Here is a 23948-nt window from a genome sequence, read left to right as displayed (position 1 = left end):
CATTTCACCCAGTGCTTGATAGACTTCTTTTATTGCGGGAGGGCTGTTTTCTGGTGGTGCTAGTGTTGAAGTTTAGGAGTTCTGTCTGTAATTTGCAATTCAGGAGTTTGTTAAAATATTTAGCTAGGATTTCCATGTCGTCTTTATTGTTATGAGCCGGTTAACCATTTCCATTCTTTATTAGTAGGGTTGGAGGTTTGTATTTTTGGAGCTGATTTTTTAAGGTTTTGTAGTAATCTCTTGAGTGTTTTATTGAATTCTTCTTCTATTGACTTCAGTGTGTCTTTATGGTGTTGTCTTTTTATTCTCCTTAAGGTTCAAGTGAAGTAAAGTTTCTTTTCTTTGTTTTACTATATTTTGGAAGAATGTTTCTGATTTTTGGGATTGATGAAATAGCTGCGCTTAATGTGTTTTCTCCACTGTTTTGTCACATTCGCTGTTCCACCATTGATGTTTATGTTTTTTACAGGATTTTTATTGGGGCTAATTCTTCTGCAATTTTAGGTTGCTGAGGTTTGATCGCATGTTATCTTCTAAGTGGCAGCCCATTGTATCCAAATGCTGCCTTCTCTGAACTCTGGTGTGGCTTGGTTCAGCCGGTGGAGTTTTCCTTAAAAGACCTTTCACGATTGACTGTCACAGCGTTACCTGTGGTGGGACTAGGCCTCAGTTACAACTCTAGATGTGATCTAGTGATGTGTGATTTCATGATAAATGAAGCTGTCAATATTGTTTAGATTCAGTTCACCAGAACAATTTCTATTTTTTCTAGATATATCCAGGCACACCTCATGGAGGCTCAATCTGAATTTTGCTAAAAGTTATTTTGGAGAAAAGTGATCCTAATTATTACGCCTTTTTATTACAAGATATTCACAAATTGTATAGATATGAGTTTTTTCTAAATAAGTTATTTTTTATTAAATAACATCTGTATTTTGATTAATTTGCACACTACTGTACTAAATAATAATAATGATCAACAAATAACAAAATAATCAGAGAATAGATATGAAAAGAATGAGGATAGAGAATAAATACCCTGTGTGTCTGTTGATGTTAAAAAAATTATATTACATTATAAAACTATATTATCTTTTACTTGCGCAATTAAATTCTGGCTCTTCATTGATTCTAAAAATAATCAAACCTTTTTTTCACGTACGCTTCTTTCAATTAACTTCAATCGATATATTTAATGGAACTTCATCAATGCATCACTCATTTGTTAGATGCATTCATTTTCTGTAAAAATAAGATTCAAATTCTTATTCATTTAAATCTAAAAAATAGAATCAATCATAGGCTAAACACACTAATATTCTTCTATGAGTTTTGAGCTCTTAACTCAATAGTTTTCTTTACATCTTAATGATTAATTAGCAATAAATTTTTAAAAGGTATACCATAAAAAGTTATAATTTTCCATTCAAAATAAACAAATACTCAAACCCCATAAAAAGATATTAAAGATAAATATAAAAATAAAGATAACGATTTACCATGCTTAAATAGCTGCCTACAATAATCTACAGCTACACAGATGAGAAATTTAGTTGTAACATGAGGGATTGATAGTATGAAAAAAAATTTTTTTACAAGAAAGTTATTTACTCTGAGAAACTTTCATTTTTTATCATTTTTCAGTCATTCAAAATCATCTATTTTATTATGTAATTTAATTCATCAGAATTAAAAATTTTTCATTTTATCTAAAAAAATAAAGAAAAACTATTTAATAACTAATTAAATATTATTTCAGTTAACAAGTATAGTTAACAGGTTAACCGCATGAGGAATGCTACTAGCTGAAGCTTGATTGAAAGTGATACAAGAATCTTGTCAAGGATAACCGTATTATGATAAGAAAATATAGTAAAATTTCTCACAAGCAGAAGAATGCAGCAAATGTTCTGGATACAGGAAAATTAAAAATTTGTGAAAAACAATTACTTCATTTTAAAATTATCAGATATAGGGCAATTATACAGTAATTATATACAATTATAGACTCAGCTCTAATGTTTTTCATATTACATGTCGCTAAATAAAGTTTATATTTTAAAGATGGAACTTGTAAAGAAATGGAAAAATGATAAAAAAACATTAATTTTTCCTCACAAGTTATTTTTGAAAGTATCACTGTCCTGGAGTCGAGGGTCAGTATCAACAGGTTCTGGGCTCCTTACTTTCCAGATATGATTCGTGATTCTTCCCGAAGGTAAAAGAACCCTATGAAAGTGTCCCTGCTTGAGGGCTGAGGAGACAAAACTAGAATTTGACAGCACAATTGACAACCTTATCAAAAGAGAACTTCCAGCAATGGAAAAACTGGGTTAAGTAGAGCCAACAAGCAGGTTATTTATTCCTTGGCCTACAGCCACTTTTTCAAAAGAATTTGTGTGTATTAACTGAGAGTAACGAAATAAATTACTTATATGTAAATAAAGCATTAATATCATTAAAAAATTTATTTGAAATAAAAAATATAAACTAATTTTAGATTGTATATCATATCTTTATCTTGGATGAGTTATATATATATATATAAAAATCGTATGACAATTTGTTTCTTCTTTATGAAAATTAATATGTTTTAGAGATCGATCTTTTCTATTAAAAGACTTATGAGAAAAATCACACATAAACTTTTCTGACCAGTATGAACAGAAAGATTTCTTTGCGATTGATAATTCTCAATAAAAGACATTTGACAAAAATTACATTAGTATTTTTTCTCACCGGTATGAATAGCTAGGTGTCTCTTCAAAGTATCACAGCAATTAAAGGGTTTCAGGCAAATATTACATGAAAAGTTTTTTTCATTGTTATGAGTGGAGAGATGTATCTTTAATACTCCACTCTGATTAAAAGATTTCAGGCAAATATTACACAAGTACTTTTTCTCTCTGTTATGAATTGTAAGATGTTTCCTCAAATTACTATTACTACTAAAAGACTTTAAACAAACATTTCATGTAAATATTTTCTTTCCTGCATGAATTACAAGGTTTTTCTTCAAATTACCATTATTATTAAAAGATTTTTCAGAAGTGTTACATTTAAATCTTTTTTCACCGACATGAGTAGAAAAAAGTCTGTTTAAATCACCTCTCTGATAAAATGACTTTTGATATACAGTATAACGGTAATGTTTTTTTCCTATATGAATATTATTGTTATACCTCAGATTATATTTTGACTTCTATGTTTTTTCACAATGATTACTCATATACTTCTTAGCGTCATTAATATTTTGTTTATTACACTCCACTAATCTATCATTTACATCATTATTATTATACTAATGTTTTATCATTATTAAATCCATCACTACTAGCGCTGTCAATTTCATTAAACATTTTATGTAGGCAATTATGTTAAAGGTTATTTTTATACTTGTGAGCGTCATATATTTTGCATTCTGAATATTATCCTTAATATTCTCTAAAACTGAATCGTCAATTGTCTCATCAGCAAGATCCTAAAATAAAAAATATAGGTACTTACGTATTAACACCACCGCAGCAGAAGTTGCGCTAATGAGCCAATAAAGAGCAATCTACATAGAATAAAAATTTACGTAGTGATACAAATAACAGATGAACACAATGAAAATCGAAAAAAATTCTTACATCATAGTGAAACATATTTAAAGATATAAACATGAAAATGTTTGATTATTTAAGTAATAAAAATAACTTAAATAATCAAAACATTACTGTTGATTAGTCAAGGTTAGCGAGCGAAGCGAGCGGGTTAAGTTTGGTTAGATTATAAGCTGTAGCTGCGGTGGCATTAATACATAAGTACCAAAATATATATTATATTCATACCAAATAAAAAAAAACACTTATAACAAGATGAACTTCATTCTGCAGTAAGCACAAAAAAGAAACAAAAACAAATCTTTCGTTGAAGAATCCTGTTAAAAAAGGGGATAACTGATACATTTAAAAACTTGATTGCTTGATTTACTTGGGACAAAAATGTGTAAGCGGCTAATAAAGGTTGGGACCAAGCATCTCCTACGATAAGGAGATCCCCTTCTACAAATGCCAACAGCCGCTATGGTAGGTAGAAGACAAGGCACCCTCGTGCCCGTGGAATGGGAAACCATTCCTAAAGGAGGATGTAACCAAAAGTTCAACGGCACAGGATGCAAAGGCAAGGAGAAACCACCACATTAAAGACCTTTGTGGGATCCCTAGTCCCATTAGATTATGCTCTAAGTATGGGAGTTCCTAAGAAGAAATTGTTTGGAGTAATATTCCCACAACCGAATCTCCGGTTAGGTACTATCCCAGGAGAAATATATAGTGTTACAGAAAAGAGGAATGGTAGAAAAAAGAGAATAAGAGAATTAAAAATAGGAAATAGAATATAAGGGCAATGAGTAGGAAAGGGAAAGTGGAAAGTGTAAAGGTAGAGATGGAGAAGTATAGATCTGTTAGCCCTGAGTGAAATATGGTGGGAAGGAGAAGGAGAATTTCTGTCAAGAGACTATAAAATTATTTTTAAGGGATGAGAATGCAAGGAAAGAGGTGTAGGAATGATATATAGGAAAACATTGGAAAAAATTGAGAGTAATACCAGTCAGCAAAAGGGTCCTATCAATTAAGTCCTAGGATAATAAAACATGGTAAATGACACCTTATCAAATATTCTATAGAAAAAATTTATATCTAAGACAATGTTAGGAATGAACTAGATAAAGAATACAAATAGGAATGTAAGATTAAAATCGTTACCTGAAAATGTTTAGATAAAAACAGTTGTAATCTCGGTATAAATTAAGCAAACAATTCAAATTATAACTCCAGTAAGTTAAACTAAAAACAAATGAGCACATTATATATTTTTAAATATAACAAATAAACATCTTTTCTTACAGTTTAATTCGATCTTGTTCTTCCTTTTTTATAAGCATCAAACCTTCACAGTTCTCACTTGAATCTAAACTTAACGAATCATTCTCTTCTTTTAAAGGTAACAACACATGTAATTTATTAAAGATCTAATCCCTGCAACAGAAAAATTTCACACTGTAATAATAAAGTAAGTTTTCATTCTCAATTTTAACCCTTTAGCAGGTGTGCTGGATGATAATGTAATACCCTCATTACACAATTTTTTAAAAGTACAGTCGAACTTCTGTATAAGGAACTTCTTTTTTATGAATTTCTCTATAGTACAAAATTTTTACAGAAACCTTGACTTTAAGAGAATTTTCTGTGTATATTTACTTCCGTACAACAAACAAATGATTTCTATATGATTTTTTTTTTAATTTTTATTTTGTGTAAATTAATTTTACATAGCCAGCTTTTATTACAATGAAATTGCAATAAATGATACAGTATGATGCATCCTTAATGACAGCAGCTATGTGACTTATTATAAGGCAGCCCATGTTTATTTACTGCTGCAATTAGAATTTACTGTAGTGCGTGTTTAATTTCAGCGTGTTACAGTTTGTGAATTTCTTAACAGACAGGCTGTCTTTAGATTTTTTGTTTTTTAGTTTGTATATTGTAGTATTGTACATAATTTAGTGTCTTTGGTTGTTTATACCATCAGTATAACAGAATGTCAAAGCGTAAAAATTTATCTTTCCTTATGTTAGGGAGGGAATAGCAGCCGATTCATTATCGATAATTTTTCAAATTATGAAACAATTAAAAAGCAGTCTGAAGAAGGTTTTGTTGATTTAAAGAAGCGAAAACATTTACGGCAATGTGTATATTCTAGTGTCAACAAAGTCGTTTTAAAATGTTTTGCAGTGGTTCGTGAGAAAAATATTTCCGTATCAGGCGTTACAATAAAAGAAAAAGCACTATAGTTTGCAAATACTACGGGTTATGAAGATTTTTTCGCAAGCACGGGTCGGTTGGAGAAATTTAAAAACAGATCCGAAATTTCTAAGACAGTCATCAGCGGCAAAAGTGCTGATGTTCATGAAATCGACTGTTCACCTTGGAAAAACTACGTTTTAGTCTTATACATCAGTATGATAAAAATAATGTCTTTAATGCAGATGAAATAGGATTACTTTTTAAGTGTCTGCCAATAAAGACTCTTGCTTTAAAAAATGATAAATGTTTTGGAGAAAAAAACAGTAACGAAAGGGTGACTCTCGTGTTATGTGCTAATATGACTGGCACAGAAAAACATACAACTTTGTTAATCGGAAAAAAATAAAAAACCACACTGTTTTCAAGATTTTAATATAGAAGCGTGGATGGCAAGCGATATTTATTGTAAATTACTGCAGAAATTTGATCACAAAATGACAAAACAAAAGAGAAAGGTGTTACTTTTCATCAACAAATGTCCTAGTCACCCGTGATAGATTTTAGGAAAAATGAATTCGGTTAAAGTTGTGTCACTATCACTGAATATTACCTTCAAACTCCAACCGATGAATCAGGGTATTAAAGAACTTGAAGTTGCACTATCGAAAATAAGTGTTGATGAAAGTGCTCAGTGCAATCGATAATAACTCTTACAAAGGAAAAAATACAATTACAATGAAAGACTGTATGCAGAAGTACCAAAAGCACGAGTTAATGACATACTTCCAAAACAATCGTGCGATGTTTTAGTAAGGCTGATTTTACCGATATGTTCAAACAAAAGAAATTCAACACATGTTAAGCGAAAGTCGGAATAAAACTTGTTTGGCCGATGATATAACATTACAGGAATACATTGCTATTGACGATGCAGTTGTGGTTGCTGAATATCTCACCGACAGTGAAATTGTAAGTGATGTCCTGCAGTTCTGTGCTACCGACAATGAAGATGGAGAAGGAGGAGAAGAAGATGCGATGCCCTGGTTAAGCACAACGGTTTACAAAATTCATTAATAAGCGCTGGAATACAATAGCAAGAAAGTGGCTGGAAGAAATGTTTTTTTAAATAAACAAATTAGCATCTTTTATTGAAAACAAAAAATTTTTTTATAAAATGTAAACTACAATATATGATTTTTTTAATGATAATAACAATAAATAAAACTAAATAATATGAATAATTAAAATAGAAAAGTTATGTCATTTTTTTAAATATGCAAATTTAAGACATTTATTATTATGATACTGCGCTTTTCAATGAAAAAATCAAATTTTACAAGTTTAATATACTATGTGGTTAGCGGATACCTGATACTTAGATATGTAATGTTAGAAGTACTTTGTTTCTTTATAAGGAAATTTTCCAACTCTCCCTTGACACTTCATTATCGAGAAGTTCGATTGTATTTGTGAATGTTGGCATCGGCATATAACCGTAACTACTTCAGCAAATCTTGTCATGTCCGTTAGTAATGTCAAACAACTTGTAATTACTTCCTTGTACGAAAAAAGAAGTATTGCGATCACAAAATATTTTGGTTTTCAGACTTCATTGGTAATATTCATTTTGACCATCCCCGAATCCATTTTGACATCAAAAACAATTAGCCGTAGGATGTTGATATTTTGGATTTAGGACTGTTGTAAAATCCAGTAGTGCACTTCCCCTTTTGATTGCAATCGACTGAACCGAAAAAGCCTTTTTCTTAACTTCAGTAATAAGCTCTCCTCATCGAAAGCTTTTCAACGATATATCATCAGCGGTACTTATTTTCATTAATTCCAGAGTTATAGCCAAATGAAATTTTAATCGATGAAAATTTGGATCTTACAAGGGGAAGGCACATCGATTTGAATCCGATTTTATTTACTTTCTTTTTTTTTAATTTAAATATATCGATTTATTAATAATTATTAACCTCAGATTGTAAAAAAATTTGTACGATAAATAATAATAATTCAATAACAATAAAAGAAATATGAAAAAATATCAAAAGTTATTAACGAAATAAAATTTTACGTACTTTTCATTTAAAAAAAAAAAAAAAATGGTGTATATGTAATTTAATAGGCGTACAAGGAAGTCATGTAGCGTCCACATCAGTTTTGTTTTGGTTTTTTCGGCAATTAAATTAAACAATCTCTCAATAAATCGTGGAATAACATTTTTTACTTTGACACAGCAGACCGTTAAATTATTTATAAACATATTTCATTTTTCTGTTTATTTGTCTGGTATTTATTTTTAATAAAGTTATTACATATACGTAATCTAATTTTTCATTATTATTTATTATAACGCATATGTTTATAGAGGAATATGAATATTAATAAAAGATTTAACCCGATGAAAAAATTATGCTTATTTTAAGCGACGATGAATACACAGAACATTTACATCACTATATAAGCAAAATTACCGATCCAAATTTATTTAAAAAAAGATTTCAAGGATCAAAATTAACTGTCAAAGGTGTAATTAACAATGTTTCAGCGTTAAATCAAAATTCTATTACTCGAATAAATTACTCTCATTACATTACAACATAAGAACATATATCGCATTACGCGATACTTCTTACACAATTATTCAGTTACTATTTTGATTTAACAAGTAGATTAAAATGTTAAAAAGGGATAACCTTACAGTAATATGCAAATTAATCGTAACACAGGATTTTTTTTTTTTGTTTATTTCTACATTAAGGCTACACTGCTTGACCGCACCCGTTCTTTAAGTCGGCTGTGTAATACGAGATTATTTTTCTTCTATTATTTTGCGATTCTCATTTTATAAATAGCAAATATTTATTTAATTTCTTATTACAGAATCCTATTTTTGTATTTTTTGTTCTGCGTGTCTGGAATATATAATAATGCACATAAGTCTAACAAAAGTATTCAAAAATTATTTCTCTTTCTAAGCGTACTAGTACAACACAATGAAAAATATAGCGTTTACGGTGTTGGACTACAGAAAGCGAATACTATTTCCGTTTCCTTTTCATTTCAAAGGAAAAGCATACGAGGCTGTAAAAGAAAAACTACTCCATCACACGATCGGTTATTACTCAGAAAAGTAAACTTCATCCAAAACGATCTGCTTGTGGACTTAAAACAAGACTTACAGCCAACGAAACAGATTTACACGCGACAATTGTTAGATGCCAACTTCTTGCGGCCAGCTAAAATGCAGCTTTTAACTCCATCGATGCGCAATAAAGAAGGCTTTTGCGGGCCAAAGAAGAAAGAAACCGTTATGTTTTCCAACCGGTCGCATTTTACTGTTCAGAGGCAAAGGGTTCCGTACGTTAGAAAAGTATAATATGAAAATACATCGCCGGCTCGTACCTAACGATCGTAAAAAATTTTTCGGGATTGTTTCACGGTTTAAGGTCTTTGTCGATTACTTCTACTACACGGCACGTTGAAAATTACGTACGCATCAAGATTCTGAAGATAAGGGTCGCGATACGACTTCAAAAAAATTCTGACAAGGCGACAAAAGATTTGTTGCCGCGCCATACAGCCAAAAAACCGGAACAATTTTCATTCTTCCTGTAGCCGGGCGACTTCCCGTACTTAAACCCGACTGAAATTTTTTTGGAAATATTCAAAAAACAACTCTCAAAAGCGGATCGTACCGCAAAAATCGATCTCGTTCGAGAAATAGTCGATATGATTTCACGATGAAAAAACCACAAACATGCGTAGTACCGTAGTTAAATCGATGTCAAATCGGGTACACCAAGCGATCGAGAATAAAGAAAGGGACATCACACATCGCACAGGAAATAAAGTTAATAAATAACATCTGCATTCGAATTAATACGCACAAAATGTAATCAGAGAAGATACGAAAAACAGGAGGCCGCACATAAAAACCGATTAAAAACTATATTATCTTTTACTTACGCGATCAAATTCCGACTGTTCATTAATATGTAAGAATAAACATCTGTTTCTTCAGGAACGCTTTCTTTTAATTCTGTTTTAACTTCGATCGATATATTTAACGGAACTTCATCGATCGATGAATTGTTTACGGATGCCATCATTTTCTGTAAAAATAAGATCCAAATTCTTATTCGTTTAAATTTAAAAAATAGAATAAATCATAGGCTGAACACAATAATATTCTTCTACGAGTTTTGAGCTCCTAACTCGATAGTATTTTTTTTATACATCTTTATGACTAATCTGTAATATACTATTAAAATGTATACCGTAAAAAATAAATACTAAACCGGTTTTTGAGGTTTCACCTGTGTAAACAGACTGATAATTATGAGATGCTTTTGTTTGCAGCCGTATATAAATGCAATCGGGAATCACTTGGAAGCCGCAAATTGAAAGTTATTATACAAACAAGCCTCTTTTTACAATTCTTGGATGTAGAAAAATTTTATCCAAAAGTGTCAAACTTCTGTCGCATTTGATTCATTTTACCGATGATGATACTAATCCGTCTAAAAAAATAAATAAAACCGATTATCGACTACCTTGTTAACAGATTCAGAGAAGTATACGCACCAGCAAAAAAATTTAGCGACCGATTAAAGTTTACTCGAAAGGAGGACTTAACTTCATTCAGTTTATTAGAATAAAAAGAGCACGCTTTGACATTACGGCGTAAGTTATTTCAGAGTCAGAAACCGGTTACATATTAGGTACGGACAGAGAAATTGTAAAAAAGTAAAAAACCGTAATCATGAATACACCGCTAAGCACTGTCATGAGTCTTTTAGAAACTAGTAATCTGTTAAAAGAACGGTTACTGTATTTACACTTATCGCCCCTCAACTTGCTCCGGGTTGAGTGGGGGAAATATTGACTTACGGGCAACGTCAGCAAATACAGGTGTAATATTTTTTTTAAAAAATAAAATAAAAATGAAATTCACGCAGTATGCGGTAAGGTAGGAAAAATGATGCTGTTGAAGCGGCAAGATAAACAAGATGTCTTGTGTTTAACCGAACACAAATTAGACTGCAGTTTGTTAAACCGGCGAATAATAAAGCTATCCCCACGGTCCAATGAGATGAGGACGATATAAATAATGTGAAGTCTTGTACACTCAGGCGTACCGTTCCTGAGACGTACGCTTAAATGAACCCCGACCGCCAAAGTATATCGGTATCCTCGGTTTAGTTATGAAATTTGTATAATAGCGACTAACTTTTACTAGGATTTGAACCTGAGAACCTTTGACATTGAAAATCAGCAGTTAAACCACTGATTTATCATAAGTTAACCGCTAGACCGGCCTGGTGGGCTAAATATATGAGTTGAAAAGAACTGTATGTACGTAATCCAAAATTTACATATTAGATAATTATAATGAAAAGATAATACAGCGGGACGCCAATTTTCCAGATGTCCAACTAACTGGACTGCTTAAATCCAGACTAGGCAAGTTAAAAAAAGTTAGTACATTATTTGAAAAATTTAAACTATTGAAACAAATCTTTGCTTCGATAGGAATTTTTTTTATCGATCTTTATTACACTGAGTTTTTTAACTGTCTTTTTTGCAATTCGTTTATATATAATAATTTAATTTATTTATCGTAATTATAAAAGCAAATTTCTACAAACTGTATTTTTTGTACCGCATTACTACATCTCTTTTTTCTTACGTTGTACATACGTTCCAAATTTCTTCTTAATTTCACTGAAATACGTTTACTTTTTTTTTAATTTTAATTTTTTCCACTAAATATAGAACGATACGTGCAACATATATATAATAAACCTCTTATAAATTATCCACATTTGGCCTTGCAAGGTCCATCTGGATAATCGGTGTTCCACTGTATACAAAATCTAACGCTCTTACCGCATCATTTTCAACTTGTAAATTTTCCGATTTAACTAAGTTCCTCTCTTCGATCGCTAAAGAATCTTTTTCGATTTCACCGTTCATAATGTCAAGCGGTTCTTCTTTCAGTCGTACAAAATATTTACGCTGTAATAAAAAACAATAATTTAATGCTACAAAGTAAATACGTTTATGATTTTCTGTAGAACTTATAAAATAAATTGTAACTCTAATTCCCTTACCGCATACGTTAACAGTGCAGCCGCAGTCAAATTATTATTATTATTATTATTAGGTGACTTTAAGGTTCCGGTTTTTGTATGGTAAAATCTAGAAAATGTTTTACGCCAAATTTTATCGTCCAAATTGCATTATTTTCAACCGAATAATTTGTTCAACTGTTGCGATAATTCTCACGATTCGGTTTTTTCTAATCTTACAAATATTAATGTTAATATTATTTACGGTGAAATTTTTCATAGCGATAAATATAATTTACTTTTAGAGGTAACGTTACCTAAGATTAATTATAATGTTATATCTGATCGATACATACCGAATCGTAAAAATATAAATTTTGTAAGATTCAACATTTTATGAATGACAGTACGATTCTAATTTATATTTATTTATTTTTTATGTCGCCACGTAAGCTTGAAACTTTTATCTGGAACGTGGAAATGCAATTTTACCATGCCTGATCGAAATCCGATAATGATCGTGATATAGAAATTTTTGCCGAGTAATTCAACTATGTATTACAGTGGTCACATATTGCATCTCGGTTGCAAAAAAAAACCGCACGGTAAAAACGACGGTATTATCAGAAACTGCAATTATTTTTGCTCTAACTGGATTCAGCCGATTTTAGTTACAATCATTAGTTTGAAAATTAGTAGCATGAAAAGAGGAGGTTTTGCACTTTTTTTGAGAACGTTAACTTTGAATCGCTACAAAATCCAAACCGATAGAGATAAAGATTTTCTACTTTTGGAAGTAGATTAAACGATTGTTTCTCGATAATTGTAATTACAATTTAGCCCAAAACTACTACTATTTAAGCTTACAGGTCGTTTTAAGTAAAAACATCACATTTCGGTTAACATTATGCGTAGAAAAAAGAAATCTCCATTAATATCAGGCATTAATTTTGTAAAAATTGTTATTTGTAGAGTCGAATTAATTTGCATTTTACGGTGAGGATCGTAACCGATTTAAAATTGTGGCAATATATGAAGAATGAAGAAACAGTCTCTGTGAGCAGGTACATCTTAATATTGATTACAATATATTGATATTATGTCTCTGTCTATTAGTACAAATTAATTGCGATGACGGTCTTCAGTCTGATGAGTTCATTAAGTTCTTACTCGCTAGTCGTTATAGCGACAAACAGGTTACACGCTCGACTACTAGTTGCGGCTGTACTTTTGAATGATCTTAATCTAAATCTTAATTATAATTATCGAGAAACAAATCGTTTAATCTACCTCCAAATGTAGAAAATTTTTATCTAGACCGGTTTTGATTTTATAGCGATTCAAAGATGGACTCAAAAAATGCACACTTTTTTTTAGATTTGTTAACAAAAATGACAACACATCTTATCCATCTTGTACGCTTTTTTAAATGAGTATGCTAATAAGGGCACTGAAATTGTATAACTTTTTCGCTAAAAAATTTGGGAATGTCTATACTAAGAATGATTTTTCCTTAACTAAAATTACATTTAACTGTAACGATCGCTGCAGTTAAATATTATTTTAACCGATAATGATGTTGAAGAGACCGTTTGACATAATTATAAGTCTTTGGCCCAGAATATATTCATCCTCTTATGTAATCCTTTTTGTACGGTTTTTAACTAAGCTCTTTAAACGCTGTTGTTTTTGCTAGCGTTTGAAAAATTTGTTACATACGCCCATTATTTAAAATTGTGACATTCAGATAAATAATTATTGCCCTCGGCAAATGCAAGTTTTTCGCCAAGCTCTTAGATAAGTTAATTTGAATGAAAATCAGACTGCATAAAGAAATTTATATAGTTCTTGAACAACATGGTTTTTTTGGAAGGTAAATCTACACAAACAAACTTGTATGTATATATGGAATATACTGTTGATGCACTAAATGATGGTATAATTATCTCGATGCAATTTATACCGATTTTCGTTGTGCGTTTGATGTAGTTAATACCAAATTACTTATTAAAAAACTACCTGTGTGTGGATTTAATAATAAATTGTTGTCTTGGATACATAATTTCCTACACTAAAATTGATAATTTTATCTCTAAGCCTATTTATGTTAGATGTTAGATGTGGAGTAAGACAAGGAATGCGCATCGCATTTGGATTCTCCAATTTTCATAGTGTTTATAAATAACATTAGTTTATTCATACGCTATTCACTTATGAAATTGTCTAAGCCTATTACAAATCTAATTGAAATTCAATTACTTCCAATCGACTTTAACTTTGTGCAAAAAACGATGCGTTTAGTTTTTAAATGGTATTTCTTCTTATTTAAAAAAAGTTGATTTCATATTCAATTTGAAAGATTTGCAAATGTCGATATAATTATGCGACTGAATAATATAAAATAATACTGCAATACAAAACGTATCTCCTATTAAAGACTTAGCTATATGTTTTGACAGTAAGTTATCTTTCAGTGAATAACTTGTTATACTGTATCTACGTCACTAAAGATGGTAAATTTTATTAAGAGATTCTCTTCAAATTTTAGAAATATTAACTATACAGAATTTTAGGTCGTGCATTTATATAGTATTAAATTACGGCTGTGTTGTCTGAGGACCTTTTGCTGATTTGCAATTAAAATTACTACAAATACCGCATAGAATCTTTCTTGGATATGCTGCCTATAAAAATCTGTGAATCTATGCGCATTACCGATCATAACTTTATTCGTAATTTAAATTAGTTAAAAATAACAAGAATCGAATCATCTTTGATAAGGAATTTGCTACTAAAATTTTTGGTAGTTATTTGACTATTCTAATTTATTGCAGCTTTTTGACTTACATATATTAATAACTAGATGCTTAGGCAAAATTTTCAATATTTCCACGGTTCAATTGTTTCTCATAGATTACCTATTACTAGGCTACCTTTACTATGTACTTAATAGCTTATGAAAAGAAATTCTAACTTATGAATCGTAATTTTGTTAGGTACTTATGTTTTTTTTTTTTAATATGATTTTGTATTCGTGGGTTTAATGCGAGTTTGTTTTAATTAAATAAATAAATACAGTTTAAAATTTACACTTACAAAAATTTAAAAACTTACTAAATACCAATCACCCGGCCTTTGCTTTAGGGTAAAAATAGAAAATTAGGCCGTAACAACAAAGACCATGGCAAAATTCTAGCAAGTACTTTGAAAAATTATTAAACTACCGAGAACCCGACGTAAGGTTTCAATCGCAAAATCTAGTAACTTGAAATGAAAAATCCAAAAATAGTTAAATGAAAATAGACAAAATCAGCCAGAAATTAAATAACACGGTAACAAGTGATAGCTTGACCGCAGCAAAATTACAGAAAGAATTGTGAAAACAACAAAGAAAAAGACTGAAGGCCTTGCTAGAAGAGATATGGAAACTGGAAAAAATCCCACAATATTGGAAAAATGCATTTAATATATCTACTACTACACAAATACGATGAAACAAAAGTAAATAACGACAAAGGGATTTCCCCCTTATCTTTGACAAACAAAATCCTTTCAAAATAGAATTGAATTATTCATATACTTAACGACTGGGAGAATATGAAGGATTCAGAAAAGTAAGATCACGTGCAGAAAAATGACAAGGCATAAAAACTAAGTAACTCTCTTTATAGATTTCAAAAAGGCATATAACTCAATCTATAGCTTTGTTATTTAACATCCTAGAAGAATTGGGTGTTGATCCCAAAACAATTAACATTACTAAACCGGTCTCTTCCAAACACAAAATCACAAGTAAAATTCAAATGAGAAATGCCAGAAGTAAGACAAGGGAGTGGTTTAGCATCGATTGTTTTTATCTGTGTCCTAGAGAAAATAATAAAAGTACGGGAAAAGAAGGTGAAAAGGTTGGAAGACACCGCTAAAAATAAGCGGTTCTGATACTGAAAGGAATTGAAATTAACTGCTTAGCCTTTGCTGACAATATTACAATTTTTTTGAAGAAACTCGAAAAGGCAGCAGAACAACTAAACCACCTGAAATAATTTGCAGGGTAAATAAGGCTAAAAATTTCTTTGAAAAAGGTACAATGACCAACCAAGATTCCCCCGAGTAAAAATAAAATATGGAAAAATCAATAAGTTAAAAAAAATGAAATATATGGCAGAAATAATCCAAATAAATGATTTAGATAAAAAAACCAAACGCAAACAGAAAAATAAAATGCCATCGACTAACAAAAGATATTTTCAACAAAAAGAACATCTCGGTAGATGCCAAAATCAGGCGCTAAAATACAGTAATGAAACCAGAGGATTTGCATCAGATGCATCTGCGGTTTGAAATTGAATAAAATAAATTCAATAGAAAAATACAAAGTAAAAACTAAAAAGATTCTAGAACCAGTAATAATACAACAAAATGGATGCAAATTAAGAAGTAATAAAGGCATTTACAAATACAATAAAACCAGGAAAATGTCAATTCCATCAGAAAAATTAGAGCCAAATCTTTTTATCAATCTCATAAAACAGATTTACAACCACATTTACAGAAAAAAGAATGTAAATCAACAGATTTCAGTGGTTGTAAATGAAATCAAAATATCTGAAGCAAATAGTATATTATAGAAAATGTTCAGAAAACCGGTACACATTTCGAAGAAAAGTAGAAAAAAGAAAAAACATATGGTTAGAAGGAAGAAGGCAAAAATAAAGCAAAAGAATGAAGAAATGTAGGAAAACCAGTAGAGAAAATACACAGAAGAAATAGAAATGAATAAAATATTGCTTCATTTTCCAAAGCTGACCAAACACAAAAAAAAAGATTAAAAAGTTTACCGTGCTCATGTGATGTGGTAAAGAAAAGTATATCATTTTTGCTACATTATCCTATTCAACCTCTAATTTAATATTTTTAATAAGAGGCAGAGCTTCATAAAAGTAATACAGGCCCATTAAAATAAATATCCATAATAAAAAAAATATGTAAATATAAAAATACTGTTGAGTCTTATACACCTCTCACACACAGCTCTCTTATAATTCCTTAATGATTGTTCTTTATTGATGTTTTGTGGTCGCTTGAATAAGGTTATATTTGATATTGATGCAAGCAAGTTTTCTCAATGGAAAAGATAAGAACACAAGAACAGGCGAATAATATCAACTCATGACTCCATATTATGTGGCTCACATTAAATCTCTCTGTGAAGCCATGTGACATGGCCCTTGGTTCACTGATTCTTTGAAACGTAGTAATGAATGTGATTTTTATTTTTTTAATTCCTTGTAAAAGTAAAGGAAGAATTGTGATTGCAAAAAATTTCGGTTTTCAGATTTCAATGGAAATATCCATTTTGACTAGTTTCGGCATGCCATCTGTACATACGTATGTGTACACATGTGTCTCACATGTTGAAATTTTGGATTTAGGACTGTTGTAACATCTAGTTGTGCACTCCCCTTTTGATTGCAATCGACTGGATCACCTGTCTAAAAAAAGCTCAAAATCCAAAAAAAAAAAAGATTTTGGACTTTCTTTAGTGCAGTAATAAGCCCTCATTGAGAGCTTTTCAACGATATATCATAAGAATGGTACTTATTGTCATTGGTTCAAGAATTATAGCCAAATAACATTTTAATTAATTAAATATCTGGGCCTTACAAGGAGAAGGCACATCAGTTTGAATCAGACTTCATCTCAGACTTTTTTTTTGAAATTTAAATACATTGCTTTATTAATAATTATTAACCTCTGATTGTAAAGAAAAAGTTACAATAAATAATAATTCAATAGCAATAAAAAAAAAAAATGAATCAGTTGTTGGTGAAATAGAATTTTATGTACTTTCAAAAATATGTATATGTAATTTAATAGGCATACAAGTGTAATTTAATGTGTAATTTAATAGTCATGCGGTGCCCCCATCAGATATGGTAAGATATCTGATTATTTAATATTAATTGAAAATTATAATTTAAATCGTATCATTTTTATTTATGCATTTGTTAGAGTCTACTTGATAATAGATATTGCTATAAAATGTAGCAACCTTCTCCTGTTTCGTTTTTGTTGATGGGTACATCATAATAATTTTTCAAAAATCATTGTATTAGATACATATAGAACTTATATTTATTTAAAGAGTAATAAGAAGAGAAAAGAATTATTCTTTCTCTAAACAAATTTTTTTAGGGTGGCTAGTTGCATCACTGCCCACGAAGTATGGTTGAAATTAAAAGAAATCTGACATTCCTCTTGCCATGTACAATGAACTTCAAATGAAATGACACTCTTAGGCAAAACAATATGTGTGTAGAGCTTTTACAAATATTGCCTCAAGAATTTTACCCCATTTACATCACATGGCATGACTTGCCAACAGAAAATAAGACATGGTCTAAACTGCAGGAACAACTTTTAAATTATGAACTGAGATTAAAAGGCCATGAAACATCTTTAACTCAAGGTCAATTCTCAACCCAGGAAGCGTACTTCTAGATCTAATTCTAGAAAGGAAGTCATGCTAAGGCTAATCACAATGACAAGAAATATTTTTCTTGTGAAAAATTAGGCCACCTCTCTAAAAATTTTTAGTGGGGACTTATTTGTGGCAAATATAAGTTAAAGGGCCATAAATCAAATGAATGACCATCTAATAACAAACACTGTGCTGCAGTTGAATCAGGCTTGGAAAAACTAATGGAAGTGTTAACATTTTACAATAGTATCTTATACTCCACAACAATCCGGAGTAACTGAGAGAGAAAACATAATAGTTTGTGAGGTGGCAAGATTGTGGTTCCATTCCGCACTCCACTTACGGGTGAAGTATGAAGCAGTCCTTTCTGCTACATATACATTAAATAGAACAGCACCGACGAAAGGAAAGGCCTCTGTTAAATTGTTTCTATAAAGGGAAGTGAATACCAATCACAGAAATGTTGGAACTGAATGTTTTGCTAGGATTCTGGACAACAAAAGAAGAAAATTTGATACAAAATTATTAAAGGTTGGATATCCAGACTGCGGTTATAAAGTTTATTTTCCAGACAAGTAAAAGGTTGTCTGCAGGGATCTTAAATTCAGACTGGAAACATTACAAGAATTTAAAATTCATAATTTTTCTTACATACTAAGTAAAGACTTTACTGATATACCAGAAGCTAGAAGATGAGTTGATTCCTTTAGAGAAATCAACAGATGAAAATTTTATTCTTCATCCATCAGCAACAGATAACAAGTACAGATACCATTTAATTAACCAGGTATCAGGAGGAGGAATATTTTTTTCTTCTCCATCTAACATTTTCAAACTATCAAGAGGGTACAGAGAGCGACAGAGCTTCTGAATGGAAGAAAGTGAAAAATAAATTCTCAGCAAAATCAAATGCGACAGCTAGAGAAACCTCAAGATTGTGGAGTGGTGGATAAACAATGGGTATGTAATGTCAAGACTGATTTGAATGCATCATAAAGTATAAAGCAAGACTAGCTGCTAAGTGCTATAGTCAACATCCAGAGATTATTTTGACAATTTCAGCCCTGTTTCCCACTTAGACGGTCAGGAAAAATTTTAGCTTGCTCATGATGTGAAGACTGCTTTCCTCAACGGACAACTAAACACGAATGGGTACTTATGTATTAACGCCAACACAAAACGGGTATAAATTATTAAAAAGTTTATATACTCTTAAACAAGTTTATAAGTGTTTGTATAAATGCTTAACACATTTCTTATAGCAGTGTGATCAAGAAGGTAGATCTTTGTATGAACCACAGTAAAGAAATTGTGGTGTTTTTTTATGTTGATGATTTATTACAGGTTCTTCCTCAACGATCATGAGCCTAATCACAAAGTTAAATTCTTGATTTGAATTAAAATCAGATGAAGTGTAAAATTATCTTGGGATAAATATTACTAACAGGCAAATTTATAGAGATGGACCAGCCAAAGACTGGCTTTTGTAGCATTATGGGTTTAGCAACTGTAAACCTTAATCTTTCCAAATGAGAACCCAGAAACTCTCCTCTAATTTCCAATGGTGAACATTACACAATTGAGGCATAAGTGATGCCGATTATATTGGTGACAAGTCATTCGAAGACTGACTAATGAAACTCTCCTTAAATACTGTGGTAGATTAGTCGTGAGAAAAAGTAAATTGCAGAAATTTCTATGGAAGCTGCATATGTTGCTACAACAGAGGCAAACAAATAGTTGGTTTGGCTTGACATATGATTAAAGGAAGTTGGTACACCTGATGTCACTTAAAAGCCAACTCTCTTAACAGATAATCAGAGTGCCATTTAACTTAAAAATAAACCAATGTTTCACAATAAATCAAAACTAGATGCAATTACGTGAGGATTATGCTTCGTTGCTTTCACCACCTGAAAGCAACGAAGCATTCAATCTCAAAAACAGGCAACAGATACATTTGCAAAAGGTCTATCATCTGCTTAAAGGAATAAAAACACTCTTGCCTATGAAAATCCAATATAGACTTCTGAGAGCTTGAATAAGGTTAAGGAGTACAATATTTTTGTACAATGTTAATGTATTATTTGTTTCACAAACTATTTATAATTATTATTTTTGTGAGATGTTAATTTCAGAGATTTTTTAATAGAATCGATAGTTTGCGTGATTATTAAGATGGTATATATGTACTTAATTGTGAAGATTGGTTTCTTCCTTTGTTCAGTCACAATAGTTATTTGTAACCTATCTCCGTTTATTTTAGCGAGTTTTTACATGACACTAATAAAACGACTGACACTTGCTAGGAATTATCATATCATTTAACTGATCTGTTTTCCACTAATTGTAACATAATTGAAAGCTTCAAAAGTCTATTACAAAACTGTCAACTATCAATTGTTCTTTTTCATTAGTATCAGAAAATAAATATAATTTTCAATAAATAGAAAGAAAATTACTAATTAAAAACAGACATATGAATTTTTTAACATGTTTAAATAAACGATTTTACAACGAACTCAAATGAATTTACGTCACCTGTTAAAGCCCACAATATCATCAATACAAAAAACTGAAACTTAAATATGATATAAAATTACTTACTTACTCAGATAAACAAAAATGAACACCAACAAATTAATATTGAAATATAGTCCTGTCCTTAACAACGGTTTCACATTAATCACACACTTGGCATCGTTGATCAATGATGACGCCAACAAATGCAGTTGTAAACTTCAGTACATACGATATATCGTCATAACTTCAATATATGTATATATATCGATATATCGTTAAAAAATATTATTACATATGATATTGCTCTACAGATTAATTATATAATTTTTAATTCACGGAACAGCTAAACTGGTTTAAAATAAAAATAAAAAAATTACTGAGATATTCATAAAATTCTTAGAAGTGATAGTTATTTATAAAAAAATTAATAATAAGCCGGAATTTAATAATGATAATTCTTTTGTTAAACATAAAAGTTTACGTCCCACAAAATCGTAGTAGTTACACATAAAAATTCAAATAAAATTTTCGTTAATAAATTAAACAACCCGTAATCATTTTTAATTACTTTATATATGTTTGCCCATGACGGTCGGAGATGATATTAATTTGAAAATACATACTTCTGTAACAACAAACCGAAATATATATTCAAATATATATATATTTTAAAAACATACTTTTAATATTTTATAAGAAATTAGTTGTCTAGCAGGAGTTCACCACTAAACCATCTCTCTCTTTTTCTGATCTTTCTTTTTTCTGTTAAGTCTCCGGAACCATCGTATGATATTACTTCAGAGAATAATTGAAGATGATATGTATGAATGTAAATGAAGCGTAGTCTCGTATAGTCTCAGGTCGAGCATTCCTGAGATGTGCGGTTAATTGAAACCCAAACGTCAAATAGCACTGGTGAACACGATCTGGTATTCAAATCCGTATAAAAGTAACTACTTTTACTAGGATTTGAACCTTAGAACTCTCGACTTCGAAATCAGCTGATTTGCGATGACTAGTTAACCACTAGCCCATCCCGATTCTTTTTTTGGTCTAACCTAACCTAACTGATGCAGATGGACGCCCACTAATCCAACAGGCTTTTTTTTTAAAGAGGTGGAGGAACCCCATTTACGGGCGCCTGAGCAGTGTCGGGCTCGCTAACAGGTTCCGCAAGACGTTATTAAATGCGTATGTGTTTCTGCGCACTACTAACTAAACCTCCACCCCTGGCTAACCACCCTTCCTGATACAGCTGGTGTGCATTATTTCTGGAAGGGGGAATACGGCCTCACACACATTCAGACACCACAGTCAACAGACACGGACCTCACACCCACAAAAGATACCAAATATGAGACTAAATGTCACCACACAGTCCACAACATCCAATCATTACTCAGAAAACATACCTCACGCTACACATCACATCAAAGCCAGCCACATACAATCAAATCATCACCTCACAGACAACTGAACACTATGGTATACGTAACTCACAGGTCACCATCCAACTCAGGAGCAGAGTGCCCACAACCTTATCATTCCCAGGCGATCCCCACACATACGAGGAATCCCCTAGGCTCTCTGCCGCGTGCCTACTACTACTACTCCAGCAGGCTGGCCGACATCTTATTCCCCAACCCCCTTACGTGCAATTATGCTCCTCACTAACTCAGAGATGGCATTTCAATTACATTGTTTGTGTCTAGCGAGTTACTGCCACATACATCGCCCTTGGTTTCGTCCACTTGACACATACAAAGATCACATGCTTGATATCATCAAGGATCCCACAATAAGAGCTCAAATCATACTCACTGCACTCCCTTGTGTGCAGGTAAAAACTGAAGCAGCCATGACCCGACAAGAACTGAGTAAGGAAATTAAATTAAAGACATTATTAGGCGGTTTATTTTTTAATAATGAAAGTGAGAAAGTTCTTTTTGTCGCTTTTGAAAGCCCAAAATTTTTGTATTTTTTTTAAAGTTAATTCCAACTTGCATTCTTGATCCATACAGCTCAGCTTGATTTTTTGATAAATTTTAATCCCTAACCAAGTCATTTAATTCACCTTGTGATATAAATGCGGCTTATCGGAAAATAATTCAAAATCAAAATCATTGTTATCCTCTTCAATACTGCCTGATTCTTCATCACTACTTTCAAAACATACATTCACAGGTGGCTCAGGAACTGGAATAATCTCACTGAGTAGTACAGGCCTAATAGCAGATTGCAATGAAGGATATTTTACAGTACGTTTAGATTTTTTAGAAATTTCAGACACACTTGTTAAACAAAAGTAACAATCGGTTATATGATCCTTTGGTTCTTGCCAAACCATAGGTACATATGTCACAATATGTGACTATGATATGATTTAATTCTTTGTCTAGTATTGTTGATTTACAGCTTACAAATTATGGTAACAAAGTTAAACAATAAAAAATGAGCTAACAAAATACAATATAGTAGCTTAAAATGCTAACTATACGTTGTAAGATGAAAAAAATCTTTTAATTAAAATTTAAAAAATGTTCAAAAATGGTGGGTGATAGAAAGATTCTAACTTTATATTCGTTTTCAGCATCAAAAAACCGATTAAAATCACATATCGCATGTTAGGAAATAAAAATTATGTTTATCACTGATATCGGTAACGATAGGATGTTCTATATAACAAATCCTCTAAAGCTTGGAGATCATTACATGAATCGCTGGAGATAAGGATGTGATGATATTTTGATTTAATGATATTCAAAGTCATATTGATGGTGTTAAATTCAGCATTGTAATATCACCATACATATAAGTTCCAACGGTATCATTCTGCTTCAACAAACTGTGTGTATTACTGCATCTGGGTTTTCACTGATAGAAAATGGTAAAATTTTTGCTGAAAGATGAGAGGAGTTAATAGTTATTTATTATATACAGTGAGGTCATAATTAAAATTTATGGGGTCGAGTCTTCAAGTCTCCATGCACGCAACTAAAACTATCCTTTTTGTTCTTTGTAGACTTAAATTAAGCACTGTACATCTTATCCAAGAGATATTGTAACAAA

General features: G+C 31.2%; 1 protein-coding gene across 13 annotated transcripts in view; it reads right to left on the bottom strand.

Annotated features, from left to right (window-relative positions):
* The window catches only part of LOC142333639 (uncharacterized), a 61841-nt gene extending 40763 nt beyond the window's left edge, over positions 1-21078 (bottom strand). The window contains exons 1-5 of one of the 13 annotated variants that reach the window (XM_075380991.1): positions 20964-21078; positions 11694-11822; positions 9771-9916; positions 4893-5024; positions 1042-1245 (exon numbers count right to left, since the gene is read on the bottom strand). The gene's annotated coding sequence lies outside the window, so the exon portion shown is untranslated. The other 12 variants (XM_075380989.1, XM_075380994.1, XM_075380995.1 and 9 more) reach the window with 12 other exon arrangements.
* Between the last annotated feature and the right edge of the window lie 2870 nt (positions 21079-23948).

Source organism: Lycorma delicatula, chromosome 13 (assembly GCF_047948215.1).
Source record: "Lycorma delicatula isolate Av1 chromosome 13, ASM4794821v1, whole genome shotgun sequence".
NCBI lineage: Eukaryota > Metazoa > Arthropoda > Insecta > Hemiptera > Fulgoridae > Lycorma > Lycorma delicatula.
This window is presented reverse-complemented; position numbering and strand designations above follow the sequence as displayed.